The 16,646-nt window shown below is 35.3% G+C and overlaps 1 non-coding gene across 1 annotated transcript; it reads left to right on the top strand.

Annotated features, from left to right (window-relative positions):
• Window positions 1-10,947: 10,947 nt before the first annotated feature.
• On the top strand, window positions 10,948-16,274 carry LOC111424264 (uncharacterized). The gene is made up of 3 exons (XR_011640358.1): window positions 10,948-11,081; window positions 15,867-15,995; window positions 16,047-16,274. It is a non-coding gene; the product is annotated as an uncharacterized protein (transcript).
• Window positions 16,275-16,646: the final 372 nt, after the last annotated feature.

The raw sequence follows: 16,646 nt of genomic DNA, 5'->3' as shown, positions 1-16,646 counted from the left end.
ATTAGATTTTGATATCCTCGAAGTAAATGGAATCTCACCGTTAAAGAAAACTCTTAAAAAATGACATTGTGCTGCAGCTACGAGTATAGAAAAAATCAAAGCGACATTATTGACGACGGGATGATTGTTTTTTTTTCTTTACCACACTATAGCAAACGTTTAATTGTGAGTTGCGATAGTTAACTCAAACCCGTAACCGATTTACGGTGCTTTAGGACAAGAAAGTAAAAAACACGTACGATTCGGAACAAAAACTATAATTGATTTCTCCCGTACATTGTGCGAGAACCACTTGTGTGCTCGGAAAATTTCCACCACGTAATACACTATATTGATGCGTTCCGGAATTGAAGCAACTTTTAAAACTGTCGTGCGTGATTGATGATCGCTAACTACACAGTGAACGTAAAGTGGCTCCGCTTAGTTCTGCCTCTCCTTTACGAAGTCTTAGCCACCCGTTGATAAGATGACCGGATGTAATTTACATCAAGCAATCTCTGCTATGAATGGCTATCACTGAATATTGCTTTTATTTCACTGAGAGTCTCATTTAATCATTTATATTTCAACGGATATTTTTTGTTCATTTGCAATGTACCTATTGAAACGTTCTTAATAGATGTCGGTAGAAAAAAAAAATTCAAAAAAGTTATCATTAAATAATGTAATTTATATATTGACCATCATTGTCCATAGAATCTATTATTCGCAATTAACGTGGCATTAACTGAGTTTTCCAAAAGTTTTAGGTAATGCTATATCCCAAACAAGATTAAAAACTTTTGTGCTAACATTTCAATATCAAGAAACCAAATTGATGATTCCGACTACGTTAAAGATTTCAATAGATCCGCTACATTTTCTAAGTGAATCTGTGATAATGGACAAAATATTACAAAAAATATGGAATTCTGCGAAATCATAAGTACATCATACTATGATGCAGTACTCAATTCGTTTCTGACAACACTCGATATCATCCTGGGCATCCCTCAATATCATTCTTACCACTGAACATGGATAATCACAAACATTCCTCAATATTCTCTCGGACAATATTAACATCGCACCGGACATCCTTCTATATCATCCTTGGTACACCACACCATTATCTCGACCAAATCTTAATATCGTGCCTGGAATTCCTCAACATCGCCCAGAAAATCCCTGAATATCATATCTGGAGCGACTTATCGTAACTTTGCCATCCTTCAATATCTTCACTGACACATTACAACATCATTCTATATCATTTCTATCATCCTTCTACATCGTTCGAAACATCCTGTTAATATTGTCTCTGATAACCTTCAATATCATCATTGACATTCTTATACATCGCTACTAGAACTGGTCCATATCGTCTCGGCCATCCGACAATCCCACCCAGGCCAGAATTAAGCAGCTGATCTGATATTCCTCGACGTTATATCAAACATTATTATTACCTATTCAATATCCCATTTAATACATAGCTCTGCTATCCCAACATCGCACCGGGCATTATATAAAATACCAACATCGTCTATGCTAGGTCTATCTCTAAACCTTATCCCGGACATTCTTCTATATTACTTCTGACACACTTCAACTCATGTCTTGACTATTGATTAATGTCATCTCTAGCATCTCTAAACATCGTCCCGGAGAGCAGTAAATATCCGATCGAACATCTTGTTATATTATCTCAAACATCCCTCATTATTCCTCTGACCACCCTTAACATCATCCTGACATTTTTCTATCACTTTCCTGGTACATCTCAACACCGTCTCTTTCATCACCCAATATCCTTCTTGGTACCTCTCAATGTCGCCACGAATGTTCTTCTATATCCTGCCTAGCACTGCTCAACATTGTGTTTGCCATTCCTTCATTTCGTCCTTGGAAACCCTCAATATCGTCCTGAATATCTATCTTGATATAGCTCAATATGGTTTCTGCCATCTCTCAACATAATTTTTGACACCTCTCAGTCGTCCCGGGCAATAGTCAATCTCACTCTGTCTCACTCATCCCTCTATTTCGTTTTTAGAACCCCTCATCATTGTCTGAACATCCATCTATATCGTCCTTGACATGGCTCAACATTATCTTGACCATCTCTCAATGTTATTAATGGCATTCTTGAACATCGTCCGAGACATTTTTCTATTTTGTCCTTAACACACTTCAATACCGTCTCGGTTATACGTTAATTAACATCCCTGTCACCTTTTTACATAGTCATGAACATTCCTCTTCTCCGATAACTTATAATATCGACTTTAGCATCCTGCTCATCGTTCGTGGTATATTTCAATACTGGCGCGGTCATTTTTCAATATCAACCCTGAGATCTCTCAACGTCATCCCAAACAGAAGTAAATATAGTCTCAGGCATAGCTTAACATCGACTCCACCATCCGTCAACTGAAACTCCTCACTACAACTTCATCTATCTGTTTTCAAAAGAAACTTATAATTGTTTCAATACAGTTGTCACCGATTTCTCAAACCCAACTTGTTTCACAAAGCTTTCTGCCACAAATGCCCCAATTTCAGTTCCAAAGAGGAAGTTCTAAAAGAATAGTTTACAAAAAAATTTCTTATTTCGTAATGTCATAACAAATTATTTAATGGTAGGGGCCACGATATTTCAAGGCTTCCTTCATGTCAACTTCTCCGATAAATCTTACTGATGAGCTGCTATGAAATACAGTATAGCGGAGATGAACCCGAATTTTGATTTAAAAACTGTAGTGATATTTTGATGTTCATGATGATATTGAATCGCTCGCAAGTGGATTCGGCTTAATAGTCGGATACTTATATTTCTTAACCTGATTTTAGCCAAGGCCACTTACGCGCGAGGCAGTACAATATACAGGGTGATTCTCAACCTATACGCATAAACTGAGAATTTTATTCCGCAGGATAAATAATGACAAATAGATGAAAAAAATTGTAGTAAAAGTTCGAGACAGTGGCCACAGTGATCTTTCGGGTCACTTAAAAAGCATAGTGTACGTCACAAAAGTTAATACTCAGCAAATATTGCAAAATCAGATACATGCTGCTGCCTATACAATCCGCCAAAACCCTGATTTAGGCCGCGCTAATTTGGGATCGTGGATTCGGGGAGCCCAATTGATAGAAAATATGGGAAATAACTTCGAACACTTACTGTGATGTTATTTTAAAATGTTCTATGTTTTCTTGATTTGGAAGTAAATATCACGGATATCTATGAAACAGAAAATCATTTACTACTAATTTTTTCGCCTATTAGTCATTATTCGTCATGAGGAGTGAATCTCTCAGTTTATGCGTATAGGTTGAGAATTACCCTGTATATTGTTTAATTTAGTGTCAGGTTGGTTTAATCAGGTAATCTCACAGATTCTCTGTCTTAACTTTAGCTGAGATAGTGTATGAGATGCAACACGTTGGCAATAACCGACCTCGGCTTAAGCAGGCGAACACTTATATTTCCTGTTCTGTATAATATATCTTGTTTAATTTACTGTCACGTTGGTGTGATTTGCTGCACCTTGGTCGCAAGCAACTTTGGCTTAATTAAGTGAAATCATCGATTCTGCGCTTAAACGAGGTCGCCTGCGACAGAAGCGTTACAACGAGTTTTGATTTAATCAATCAAAATCTTACATTGCCTAAAATCCTACATTGCTTCTTTATTTAGCTGAAGTCGCTTGCGGCCGAGGTAGTACAAAATATGTTGTTCAATATAGTATCTGTGTAGTATTTGCAACGCCTCAGCCGCTGTAATCTTTTTAAAACATTTTTGACATTTCTGCTGTAGTACATGATGCATGTAGACTGAGTAAATTAATGACTAGAATGAGTAGACAGATATTTCGGACATTTTCTATTGAGTACTTGCTGGCATGACATCATCTTAATCTTCCTTTTTTATTTTTTCCTTGAGAATGAAATAGTTGACAGAAAACTTTCGTCTGGAAACAGATTATGACGCTTATAGTTTCTCCATTATCATCAAAGCTAGCACTTGGAATTTAATTTAGTTGTAAATCTATATCGTCTATATTATAAACATGCTCGGATATTTTTGATATCTCTATTGATTACTGACTAATTGAGTGTTAAGAGTTTGTAGAATTATTACAAATTAATTTTATACGTAGCCATTTTAGGTACACCAGATGTTCTGGTGGTTTTGTAGGTTATTTGTAGCCACATTATGGCCATCATCCGAGGCCTGAGCTTTCCAAGAATCTCTTTCTAGTACATGTCTTTTACGAATGTATAAATCATGTGCATATTTAATGAGAATCTGCCGCTGTTAGTTTCTAATTGATGCGACAGCTAAAAAAAATGCAAACATCTACCTTGAATTTGTGACTATGAAGCGGCGGATTCTCATTAAATAAGAACATAACTGTACATATTACTAATTGCGCTTATCAAAAAAATCCACATTTATGACTTTCTTAAAGCGAATTATTAAGTACACATAGCATGTGCATATATAAATGCAAATAAAATATTACAATTAGTCCAAAAAACCGTTTCAGTCGTCGTTGACAAATTGTTGGATGTCGGTTTATTATTAAATTGGGTCATTAATGTTATGACATAATAAGTTGTTTAATGAACCGATACGATTTGGTCCATTGGAGAAGCTAAGCTAATAAAGTTATTTAAGCAAAGTTTGTAATTTATGGCTACAATCAACACAAAACTGTCACAAAACACAAAGAAAAAGTAAATGCTTAGAATCAAGTATTTTAAACATAACCTTAATAAAGATAAGAATGTATTGCAGAAGTATGAATTTTATTTTACGAAATTGTCTTAAATTGCTTGGGTGGGCACAAATTGAATATTAAAATGATGTTGTATTGAGGGCGTGAAAGAATTAAATAGGATCTGGTTCGCGGTTTCTTTAGTTTTGCGTCTGGTTGTGATCGTTTTGGGGCCGTCGGCATGCGCCTGAAGCCGCAGGTACCAAACTCCTTTTGCTGTTTGCTGCCCCTTGCCCTGCCGGTCCGCCAGTGTCTTTATGGTTCGGTCGGAACGTCTCGTTCTCGGAATCGGGCCAGCTGTGTCGAGGAGCCGGCAGAGAGGAGAAGATGAAGATCTCGAGGCGAGAAGCGTTGCCGGCCGCGGCCGCGTCGCTGTTGCCGTTCGGCCGCGGTGGGAGGACCGGGCCCGGTATTTGTTGAAGACATTATATATTACACCCTGTCACGGGCGAAGGCCCTCCGGGCCCGTACTAACGGGCTCGGACGCATTCCTTGTGTGGTAGGTAACTCTGCCCGAACAACCAGAAGAACCAACCCGGCTGCTCTAAACTAAACCTGAAGCGCGTTGGAAAAATTTGAAAATGTTCACCTGTTAAACTGAGCCCTCTATAGAAGAGTGCCGGTCAGCCCTGGAATTAACAGATAAGTTATTGTGCGTGTTGGTAGCGGCGCGAACGGGCCGCCGAGCTTTTCTCGTTAGGTGCTGATTGAAGTGGTCTTTACGGTAATTAAGGGGAACAACCGGTCGACCCAATCCATACCGTAAAATTCAACTTGACTATTATTGCTTGTATATTTAAATTACAATTAAAGCGTATCTATTCTTTTTTTATGAAAAACAAAACATTTCCGGTTGTCACAAATATTTTTTTAACATAACGATATAACTATATTACTATAATCATCAATTTATACCTACATGTTACTATAAAAGCCCGAACTACGGTAAAACTTAGGTTTAACTAGTAAATCTTAAGATTTACCAACATGAGTTGGTAAATGTGAGGATTTTTTAAACGAGAGATAATTTTTCTGGCTTTTACCAATAGAATTTTGTACATGCCAAGTTGCAAGCGCATTTCTTTGATAACCTCTTTTTGAGGCAGTTACATTTTTTGAATCCTTGCCCTCCGGTCACAGACTATTTTCTGACAACTTCTTTATCTTTAACAATTTCTTCTATCTTTACAAAATCTTCAGAGCATGAGGTAAACTGGTTCATAATATAAAGCTGCTTTAGTACTAGAATTTTCGTACCCAGTTGGTAAAGCTCGTTGTCTTTTACATCTACCACAACTGCAATAATGCTTTTTAGATCAGTTTTAGCTCTGTCAATGTCAGGTTCTTTCAGTCTTACATTTTGGCCAACTTTCAAAGCCAAAATTTAACGTTCGTCTACATAGAGCATAAACTTTCAATAACTTACTTATAAAATTCTCGACCATTATCGGAATGAATGATGTTTTGAGCTCCAAAAGTGGTGAAAATATCCAAACACGTCTATACTAGTGATGGAACGGATAGTGATTTTGCGAAAAACTTTATACCGGATATACGGATATCCGGCATATCTATCTGTGCATTATGATATGATATTTATCTCTACTTATTTGGGTCCAAGATCTCTAAAAAGAGTTATTTTTCAAAACGTGTTGGTTCATTGGAAAGAGGACACTTTTATTAACATTTTGGGAAATTTTTATACTCATATCCCGAGAAATCGATTTTATACGAATTTTTAAAATTTAGTCGGCGAAAATTGCAAAATTCGAAATAATTGTCGATTATTTCAAAAATTTATTTCTCAAGAACTGAAAGTGATTTTTCAAAACGGGTTATTGCATTAAAAAGAGGATACTTTAATTAATAATTGGTGATATTTTCACAAGGATCCTTCAAGAAATGAATTTTATAGTGAATTTTGAACATTATCGATGAAAATTGCAACATTGAAAATTTTATCAAAACTTCAAATATTGTTTTCTCAAAAACTAAAAGTTATTTTTCAAAAGGGGTTGGTTCATTGGAAAGAGGACACTTTTATTAACATTTTGGGAAACTTTCATACTCATATTCCAAGAAATCGATTTTATACGAATTTTTAAAACTTAATCGGCGAAAATTGCAAAATTCGAAACAATTGTCGATTATTTCAAAAATTTATTTCTCAAGAACTGAAAGTGATTTTTCAAAACGGCTTTTTGCATTAACAAGTGGATACTTTAACTAATAATTGATGATATTTCCACAAGGATCCTTCAAGAAATTAATTTTATAGCGAATTTTGAAAATTATCGATTAAAATTGCAACATCGAAAATTTTATCAAATCTTCAAATTTTGTTTTCTTAAAAACTAAAAGTAATTTTTCAAAATGGGTTGGTTCATTGGAACGGGGACACTTTTATTAACATTTTGGGAAATTTTCATACTCATATTCCAAGAAATCGATTTAATCGGCGAAAATTGCAAAATTCGAAAATATTGTTGATTATTTCAAAAATTTATTTCTCAAGAACTAAGAGTGATTTTTCAAAACGGCTTTTTGTATTAAAAGGAGGATACTTTAATTAATAATTGGTGATATTTCCACAAGTATCCTTCAAGAAATTAATTTTATAGCGAACATTGAAAATTATCGATGAAAATTGCAACACCGAAAATTTTATCAAATCTTTAAATATTGTTTTATCAAAAACTAAAAATTATTTTTCAAAACGGGTTGGTTCATTGGAAAGGGGAGACTTTTATTAACATTTTGGGAATTTTTCATACTCATATTCCAAGAAATCGATTTTATACGAATTTTTAAAATTGAATCGGCGAAAATTGCAAAATTCGAAAAAATTGTCGATTACTTCAAAAATTTATTTCTCAAGAACTGAAAGTGATTTTTCAAAACGGCTTTTTGCATTAAAAAGAGGATACTTTAATTAATAACTGATGATATTTCCACAAGGATCCTTCAAGAAATGAATTTTATAGCGAATTTTGAAAATTATTGATGAAAACTGCAACATCGAGAATTTTATCAAAATTTCAAATTATGTTTTCTCAAAAACGAAAAGTTATTCTTCAAAACATGTTGGTTCATTGGAAAGAGGACACTTTCATTACAATTTTGGCGAATTTTGGCGAAAATTGCAAAATTCGAAAAAATTGTCGATCATTTCAAAAATTTATTTCTCAAGAACTGAAAGTGATTTTTCAAAACGGCTTGTTGCATTAAAAAGAGGATACTTTAATTAATAATCGAAAGTGATAACAGCGATAGCTCTGTTAGTAATGAATTTGATGATGAATTACAAGCGAAGAGAAGAAAACTAGACGAAACTGCAACTAGAGATTTTATATTATATTATATCATATTAGATTACGTTGTCAGAAACTTTAACCTGGACAGAGCATATTAATGAACTAAAAAAGAAACTAGCAAGTTCGTTGTATTGTTTAAGGGTTGTGACCAAGAATTTATCATCAGATATAGCTAAAGTCGTTTACTACGCCTACTTCCACAGTATGGCAATGTATGGAATTGAAGTTTGGGGGGTATCTAGTCAAATAATCGATATCTTTAAACTGCAGAAAAAAGCGGTAAGAATTTTAAATGAATTAAACAATCGGGAAAGCTGTAGAACAATTTTCAAAATATTAGGAATTTTAACGATACCCAGATGTTTCATACTAACCTGCTTGACTCATATTCATACGCAGAAACACCTATATACACGAAATGCAGATATACATGACTACCATACCAGACACGGAAATGATATTCAGGTTTCGTACCATAGGATAGAAAAATCCCAGAATTCTGTCAAATATGTTGGCATAAAGTTATACAACTTGATACCATCCGAAATAAGATCATTAAATAACAGTCAATTTAAAATTACTATGAAGAGAATGTGATTGGAAGGCGAGTTCTATTCGGTGCAGGAATTTGCAACTAAATTAGAATCAGGAAATACCAATTATTTATTTATTTGAAGAGTCTAATAAAGCGATGTTGATGTGTTTACATTATGTAATATAATTTTTTTTTCTTTTGTATTGTATTGACGAGAATAATGTATTATGCATGCTTATTCAATAAATATTATTATTATTATATATCGTATTGGGATTGTTATAATGAGGTTGCTAAAGACAAACCTGATATAAATAAAGTTGTATTAAATGAAAAAAGTCCTATTGGGGTTGAACTTAATTATTATATGCAGTTTCCAACACCTATAAGAGATAGTAATTCCTGTGAGTGGTGGAGTACTAAGTAATAGGTTTTTAAAAAATGGCCGGATAGGCCGGATACCGGATATCAGTTTCACCACTAATCTATACGTGTCTATTTGTCGACATTTACCGTGTTTTTGCGTAAAACTTAAGATTTATCGAGTAGATGGTGGTAAAAGTTCGAAATGAACGATGATCACAGAACATTTCGGACTTTTACCATTCAGAGTTGGTAAATATTAGGTTTCACTGGAAAATCTTAGGATTATATATTTTTATCGCACTACAAGTGGAATTAACACTAGACCTAGAACTAAAAACATTTGGGTTTAACCGTCTTAAGAGACGTATTATCGAATATTAGTGTTCTTGTTTCAGTTGTTATTCAGCGTTAGTAGTTTTACTGTACAATGTTTTTAGTTAATTATTTCATTTAGAATGTTTGAGGCGTCAGCAAGTCTGCAAGTTGTAAATTTAGAATTGCCCGAAGACAAAGCAGTTTTAATTGTTCGAAGTAAGGGATCCCATAAAACCCGTCGACTGGCGACGACGTTCGAATATGACGCTGCATTTTATAAGTTTCGGTCCGTTACAAACAAATTCCAGACGCCGCGGCCATTGTATCGTAACTAATGACTTCATTAAACGCTGGAAGGAGCGAAAAACCAAGAGAGAGAAGCGAAGAAGCGGAACAGGCCGTGGGCGGGGAATGGAGGACAGTTAAAAAAAATATCGTTCAAAATAGAAAAAATTAAAAGAAATCTTCACGGAGAGTAATTATCTTTCTTGTCGGCCAATCAACAGTCGTTCAACTATTCAATTACACAAACCACTTGACATTGGAAATAAAGTACCAAGAGGATGGTGAACGGTGAGCGACCACGCGGAACACTTTGGTACCGCCAAGGCGCAGAAATAAATACAATTAATAATTCCTCGCGACGCTTGATTTATGTTGGTTTACCTTGAACTTGAATTGATAAATGCGCCCGAGCTGTTATTACCGCCGCAACCGGGGAAATATGAACCCGCAAGCGGTATCTTCAAAAATCCATAGGTGTAAATCTAAAGTTTTCCAACGTGAATTCCTTCCCATCATCATTTGCGTCCCTCGACCTTTACCAACAAGCTTTTGTGAATTATAGGCTCGCACAGCTAATAAGAGGATTCGTAACACCTCGTAACGCCTAACGACTTATTTGCTTATATGGTCTACAAGAATCCATATCTCGACGAAGGCGGTAGTTAACACGAGAATCAAAATAGGATTACCACCATAATTTATAATAGAAATTAACTACAACAACACCGCTATCACATCGCCATCCACACTTACATTATTTATGGAAAAACCGGGTGTATTTTAAATTTCATAAAGTAACTTATAAAATGATAAGTTACTTCCTGCTCTTATCTTGCATTACCTAATACAATCTTAACAATAAACAAGACTTTCCTATTAATAACACCATAAATATATCACCTGTTTATGAACTACTTTTAAGTGGATTTTAAAACTAACTGACGTTTTTAACGACTGAGAACCTCCAGAACAAGTTGTCTTTTTTAATTACAAGCGATGTCACGGTCTCATCACTTATCTTCTAGATTTACGGCCCAGTCGGCTGCGTGCCTGTCATTATCTTTCAGATTCGGTACCGGGAAACAGCTGTGGAGAAGACTTCGTCCGCATCGCAGTATTTTCGCATGTACCGTCATTATTTCATAATTAACCCAACCACGACGAAGGACATGATGCCATGTTTACATGGAAATTGAAACGAAACAATGCCTCATTGTACTTTCTCAACTTGATTCAACTTGATATTTGAGACGATAAATTCGATTTCGATGTTATAATTAGATTTATAAGTAAAATAATTATCTTGAAAGGTCATTGTAAGTTATCGTGTATGATGTTTTTGTTGGTGTCTGTGAAATTGATAATTACTAACGTATTGACAGCCAAGCAAATTGGTTCTTTTATTAAAATATTTTTTATTGCTCAAAATTGAAAATATGGAGAAAAAATATCGTTTCGTAATTATGTTATGTGTACTAGTAGCTTCATGGTTTAACGAAGGTAAGTTTAAACAAATATTTGTAGAGTCAAAGAAGTTTCAACAATCATTTGATGTTTAGTTCCCTAATATAAACGCCATTTGGTTGAAATTATCGACGAGTTTATTATCAGCTTACATTTCTTTTATCTAATAAAACATTCTTCTAAATGTTTAACGTAAAATGAACATCAAAATTAAATCCCGTGGATGCTAGTTCCTCGTTTAGTAACATTTGAGGCACTTACCTATACTTGAATATTACACACCAAGGATCTATAATATCAGATAATGTAAGATATCTCAATAACATTAACATCATTACATTACATTACATTACATAGAATACATATCGGGTAGGCGGACCAACCAACCTTGCACCGCGACCCTAAGGATCTATTGTACCCCGATAGATATCGTTATCAAATTTCACCGTGCAGTCCAATGCTCTTAACGAACATTAATACCTTGCTCGGCGAAAGGTCATTCAGATCTTTTGAGGAGATAAACTGCGACCCAAAAATCGAGAATCTGATACGGTTAACGGCAGGGCAGTGGCATAAAACATGCTCAACCGTCTCTGCTTCCTCCGCACATAGTCGGCATTCAACATCGTCGGCTAAACCCAACAAGTTGAGGTGTGCTTTTAATCGGCAGTGCCCAATAAAAACACCCATTAGAACTTTTATGCTACTACGGGCAAGTCCTAAAATATTCCCGGGTTTGACAGTGGCGATGTTAATAAACACCTTAGCATGTCTCATTCCAGGAGAACTGGTCCACAGTAGGCGAAGTCACTCTTCAGCCCACAGTCCAATCCTATATTTGGCCATCGCAAATGATACACCAACTGCTGGTTCCGGTCCCACAAACGCTTCAGCGCTGCCATCTCGTGCTAGCTTATCTGCCGCTTCATTGCCAGCAACACCAGAGTGACCCGGGACCCAGATCAGAGAGACTCTGTTATCACAACTCAGTGTGTTTAATGTTCTCTTACAATCATTAACCAGAGCCGACACCGTTTTCACGGCTTGCAGCGCCTGGAGAGCGGCTTGACTGTCTGAGAAAATTCGTACTGTCATGTTCTTCACCCCTCTTTCAAGAAGGATTTTAGCACCCATGTCCATAGCAAATACTTCCGCCTGGAATACAGTACAGTACGTACCCAGGCTGTAGGCTTGCTTAATTCGAGGTGTCTGGCAGTATACTCCTGCTCCTACCCCTTCAGGCGTTTTTGATCCATCTGTGTACAAGCAAATGTCTGCCCAAACCAGAGAATTTTCATTTTCGATCCAGGACTGCCGCTCAGGCAGTACAATCTGGTATCGAGCATTAATCACTGATAGTGATACCGCCAAATCTGACGGCATTGATAGCACAGTATCAGTGCTTATAATGTCTTCCGCAGCCCATTGGTAGGACATGTCGGAACAGTTTTGAGCATATTGCTTAAATCTGTAAATGGTTGTTCTAGCCACTTTCTCTATATGCAAATGTAGAGGAGATAGGCCAAGCAGAACCTCCATTGCTAGAGTTGGCGTTGTGCCTATCGCACCAGAGATTGCCAATCCAGCTACTCGTTGAATTCGTGAAAGGTTACTGATAACTGAAGTCTGTCGGACTTTCCTATACCAGGCTGCTGCTCCGTATGTGATCATAGGTCTAACCACAGTCACATAGAGCCAGTACAGTCTTTCAGGGGTAAGACCCCAATTTTTTCCACAAAGACTGCGACAAGTCCACAAGGATAGTCTAGCTTTGAGCAGAACTCCCTGCAAATGTCCATTCCATGACAGGGTTTTGTCTAGGATTACTCCTAGATATTTGACTTCATTAACATTATCATCAACATTAACATCAACCACAAGGTGATTAGCAGCAGTGAAAGAGATCTAGACCGATCCAGAACCTTAAAAAAATCGTTATTAAGACGCATCACAGTTGAAAGTCACTATTGAAAAATTAAAAATGTAAGAAGTGGAGATTCCAAACATGATCAAATTTGCTTTATACAGGGTGATTTATTAGCTCACCAATTACAAAAAAAAAATGTTAATGAACATATGTCCTATTTTAATTATTTACGAAATTATTGTTATGTTTGTTGGTTCCACTAAGTATATTAATATACTCTCGTTTATTATTAACTATTCTTTATTAAATGAATTCTTTCAAGTTAATTATTATTCTATTCTTTTATTACACCGGTTAACACCTAGCGGCTTTTCTGTCTTGTCGCGTCCCTTTTCGAAACTAAACTAAACTAGTTACAGTTCTATCAACTTAACAATATAAAAACAACCAGCTATCATTACACCTCCCTCTCTTTAAGCTAATGTACAAAATCCGCAAGATAAGACGGCACTTTTATTTGTCTACCACTTTTAGTAATATTATTATCGTTTGGTTTTTGACTAACATTTATCAAAGGATCTTCTCGTATTGTTTTTGATTGGTCATTTTCGATAATCGTTTCCGGTAAGAGAGTCTTAGACGGTTCGTAATCATCTCCTTTGCTAATCATCTTATTTGGTGAATGTTTTAAATAAACACTATTTCTTCTCAACGTTCTTCCCCTTCCATTCATTACTTTATAACTCCTTGGAGTATCACACTTCTCCATCACCAATCCCGGTTTCCACACCTTTTTATTCACATCTCTCATCACTATATTTTTTCCCACCTTAAATTCTTCTGGTGATTTTGCAGATCGATCAAAATAAGTTTTGTATTTTTCCTGATAACTCTTGAAATTTTCTTGATACTTGTTTATCTTTTCCATCTTTTTTGGTACTAATTTATTAGTCGCAATTGGTAATTTAGTATTTAAATTTCTTTCACAACTTTGGAAAGTTGTGATGATTAAGTAACATCAACTTAAAATCAACGCTCTTTTTTAACATATTTTTAGTAACTCCCACAGCTTTTTCTGCCAATCCATTCACTTGAGAATGATGTGGACTTGTTGTTATTATTCTAAATTTCCATTCGTTCGCAAACTTTCTACATTCCTCACTATTAAACGGATTAATGTCAGCTATCATCTCATTGCTGATACCAAAAGTTGTAAATATGGGCTTCAACTTTTTAATTACCTCTTTACTAATTTTCTGTTTTAAACTTTTGACTTCTAGCCAGATTATTATTACAATTATGATTTTCCGCCCCACTCACATATATCTACTGGTACTCGTTGAAAAGGATATTTGGTGACATTGTAAGGTAATAGTCGTTCTTTATTCAAGCAAAATTTTGACTTACATGTATGTTGTGTGCTGTTCTTCGAGTGCTGATGGAAGGATTATCAATGACAGCATTAATTACAGCTTCTTCGTCCTCTACATTAACTACATGCGGTCGAATAGCTTTTGCTGGAGCAGGATTACCTGTGTCTCGAAGTCTTCTGAAAGAATCGCTAAATACTGAATAATATGGCAAATGACACTGTGGAAATCTTTCTTGATATTCTCGTACTGATTGGCGAGCATTTTCATTGCAAAAAACCATACACGAAAATTATATCAGCATACTCTTCAGTGCTATAAGCGTACATTTTGAGTTTCTTCTTGTATGTAATAATTAAATCTTATAGCAAACTGACATATTACAATAACAACTTTGTTTTTGTTGAATGTTTGATTTTACTGACTATTAATAAATTCTCTGCAGAAAACTTTAAAGTGTTGTAATTTCGTAAATATTTAAAATAGGAAACATACCATATGTAAAAGTTTGATGGTGAGCTAATAAATCATCCTGTATACCTCTGAATACTTATAATTAGTTGAGTTTTCCACATTACTTTTAGTTTGACTTCGTCATCAACACTGCAAGCAGAATTTTTTGTTGTCTGCCTTTTGGTATAATGTAGAAAACCAGATATACTGCTTAACTTTATACCACAACTTATTCAATACAGTTAAATTTACACTTACCTTACTTACAAAGTTTCTGCCATTCTTCGAGAAACACTTTTTTTAATCTCCTTTATTGGATACCTTAAACTTGCGTAATACCCAGTATTGCCTACAGATTTGCCGATGGTGCTATTAAGGACAGTTCCAAATAAGCCACGCCTTGTGCTTCGAGTCGTTATCTTGATAAATGCGAAAACTATATTCTATGCCGAGATTTTCTGCACATTGAAAGTAGTCAACTAACCCATTAACTAACAATTTGCAATGCCACTTCATTAATAAAGTTGAAAAATAGCAGAGATAAGAAAAAGATATAGGTAAAGTTCGATCCAATGTGCTGGATTTGTAACTCGTTTCAAGACAACAGATTAACTGGAGTGTCAACAAAATGATGTTTTATGAAGTCTTTGAAAGTCCTCTTCTCATCCTTCTTAGCAGTTGAGATATACTGGAAAAGAACGCTGGGTAACTTTGCAATGTTAATATATCCGAGTTTATAGTACCTATATACAACATTTCCCAATTTTATTCTGAAGTGTGACTATTCATATAACACAATATAGAACATTGTTTTTTCTCTCTTCAGTGCTACGTCCAAATAAGTATTAGAGAATATTAAGAATAAACATCACACCTGTCATCATTTCCCAATTTTTTCTGGAGTGTGACTGTTCATATAATTGTTTAATTACGTTTGTTGCTCTGCTGTTGATTGGTGATCAACAGTCTTTTTTTCCTCTAACCTTGGCACCAACATGAGCGTATCCTGGCAGGATCGTTAGCATCCTATATCGATTATATTGCATTTGCAAGCGTTTTATGCTAATGTCCATAATTATATTTATTGGGTCTATTAGAGTGATGACTTCTAATCTAAGTTATATATTACAGCTGACGCAATATCGTGTTATGAATGCTCCAGCCTCCAAAACAATGAATGCCATAAAGATGTATCAAATAATATAGTCCCATGCGATGATGGTGTAAAGCAATGTTTTATGGAAGAAATATCCACTGAAAGTTAGTTTTTTTTATCAAAATTAAGTCGATATCTAACTTAACATGTTTTAGATGGACGATATACTTCTAGAGGATGTTTGGATGATGACATCAAAACTTATTGCTATACTATTAAACGATTTGCACTTTTGCGCTCCCCTATACATAAAGTTATTAAATGTTATACTTGTGAAAGCGATCTTTGCAATACGATTTAAAACGATTATCATAGAAATGTTATATGATGTGTTAATACCATCTTATTCTTATATATTTTTTATTAAAATTGTTTGAGAGTCACTGTATTTAGCGTCCCTTCCATACCTACCTAGAAACTGAGTGTGCGTAGAACGTCTAGCGACATCACGTGGCAGGGCCTGGCAACGATTTTTCAATCGCGACAAAGATCCTGAAATTAAAGTATTAAATCGCATTTATTTCAACAGTTAGTTACTATAAAAAGAATAAATAACCATGAGTGCGTGGAGAGCAGCCGGAATAACGTAAGTAATCGATTTCGTTTTCGTCGAAGTAACTTTTTGAGGTTACGTCACCTTCCAGGTACATCGAATACTCGAGCATCGCGGCAAGGCTACTTAGGAATTCGTTAAAACCGGAATTCAGAAAAGCGGCCGAGAAGAGAGGCGATTCACAGATTACGATTAGACCATG

Source organism: Onthophagus taurus, chromosome 1 (assembly GCF_036711975.1).
Source record: "Onthophagus taurus isolate NC chromosome 1, IU_Otau_3.0, whole genome shotgun sequence".
NCBI classification, from domain to species: Eukaryota; Metazoa; Arthropoda; class Insecta; order Coleoptera; family Scarabaeidae; genus Onthophagus; species Onthophagus taurus.
Note: the sequence above shows the minus strand (reverse complement) of the source record. Positions and strands in the feature narration are given on the sequence as shown.